Below are 1,518 nucleotides of genomic sequence, written 5' to 3' on the forward strand. Positions count from 1 at the left end.
CGCACCCTCGCCGCCACCGCCGCTGCCGCCGCTGCCGCCGCTGCCGCCGCTGCCGCCTTCGCGCCCCCCTAGCCCTCGCCGTCGCCGCCGTGCCACACTCGCCGCCGCCCTCGCCGCCGCTGCCGCCACCACCACCATCGCCTCCGCCCTCGCCGCTGCCACCGTCGCCGCCGCCCAGGCCGCTGCTGCCGCCTCCGTCCTCGCTCTGGCTGTCACCGCGCCGTCACCGTCCGCATCTCCCACGCCGCCGCCGCCGCCCGCCTCGCTGTCGCCGCCGCCGCCCTCCACGTCGCCCTCGTCCTCGTCCTCGCCCTCGCCGCCCTATCCTTGCCGCCGCCGCCGTGGCCGCCGCACTCGCCCTCCGCCACCGCATCCCCACCCTCGCCGTCGCCTCCGCCCTCGCCGCCGCCGCCGCCGCCGCCGCCCTCGCCGACGCCGCCTTCGCCGTCGCCGCCCTCGTCGCCGCTCGACTGCCCGTGCCTCACCGCCTACCCGGCCGGCGTCAGCCTCGTGAGCGGCGAGGTCGCGGCGGACGGCGTGAGCCTCGCGTACCCCGGCACGTACGGCCTCCACGGGTGCGACCCGCACGACAGCGGGCTCGAGCCGCCCTGCAACTCGACCGGCTACCCCGTCCGGTGCGAGCACGAGTGGTGCTGCGTCGACCCGGCCGCGTGCAGCACCGAGTACAGCACGACCGCGTACGTGGTGGGCGCCGCCCTGCACTACTCGTACCGTGCGTGCGGCTTCAGCAACGAGTTCGAGAGCTGGTTCTACCAGCCGCCGCCGCCGCCGCCGCCGCCGCCGCCGCCGCCGCCGCCGCCGCCGCCGCCGCCGCCGCCGCCGCCCTCGCCCCCTCCCTCCCCACCGCCGCCGCAGCAGCCGCCCTCGCCGCCGCCCTCGCCGCCGCCCTCGCCGCCGCCGGCCCCCTCGCCTCCGCCCTCGCCGCCTCCACCCTCGCCTCCGCCCTCGCCTCCGCCCTTGCCTCCGCCCTCGACTTCACCCTCGCCGCCGCCGCCTTCCGGCATGCCGCCGCCCTCGCCTCCACCCTCGCCTCCCGTCACCCCGCCGCTGTCGCCACCGGGTGACGCCGCCTTCGCCGCCGCCCGCACTGCCGCCTCCGTCAGCACCACCGCCGTCAACGCCGCCTCCGTCAGCGCCGCCACCGCCAGCACACCGCCTCCGTCATCGCTGCCACCGTCGACGCCGCCACTGTCAGCACGGCCGCCGTCATCGCCGCCGTCATCGCCGCCGCCGCCGTCATCACCGCCTCCATTGACGCCGCCTCCGTCGTCGTCGCCTCCGTCGACGCCGCCATCCTCTGCCACAGCGCCTTCTCTGCCGGCAGTTTTCGTCCATCAGCCCCTTCGTCCGCTGGCACCGTCATCGCCACCGCCACCATTATCGATGCCGCCAGCCCCGCCGCCACCCTCGCCGCCGCTCTCGCCGCCCTCCGCAGCCCTGACCGCCGCCGCCCTCCGCCGGCGCCGCCACCCTATAGGAACCGCCGCCTCCGCCTGT

The 1,518-nt window shown here is 78.7% G+C and overlaps 1 protein-coding gene across 1 annotated transcript in view; it reads left to right on the top strand.

Annotated features, from left to right (window-relative positions):
* The window catches only part of EMIHUDRAFT_471310 (hypothetical protein), a 7,016-nt gene that overhangs the window by 2,239 nt on the left and 3,259 nt on the right, over nt 1–1,518 (top strand). Inside the window, exon 4 of the mRNA XM_005756553.1 lies at nt 179–767. The gene's annotated coding sequence lies outside the window, so the exon portion shown is untranslated. The remainder of the gene's footprint in view (nt 1–178; nt 768–1,518) is intronic.

This window comes from Emiliania huxleyi (genome assembly GCF_000372725.1).
Source record: "Emiliania huxleyi CCMP1516 unplaced genomic scaffold EMIHUscaffold_962, whole genome shotgun sequence".
Classification (NCBI taxonomy): domain Eukaryota; phylum Haptophyta; order Isochrysidales; family Noelaerhabdaceae; genus Emiliania; species Emiliania huxleyi.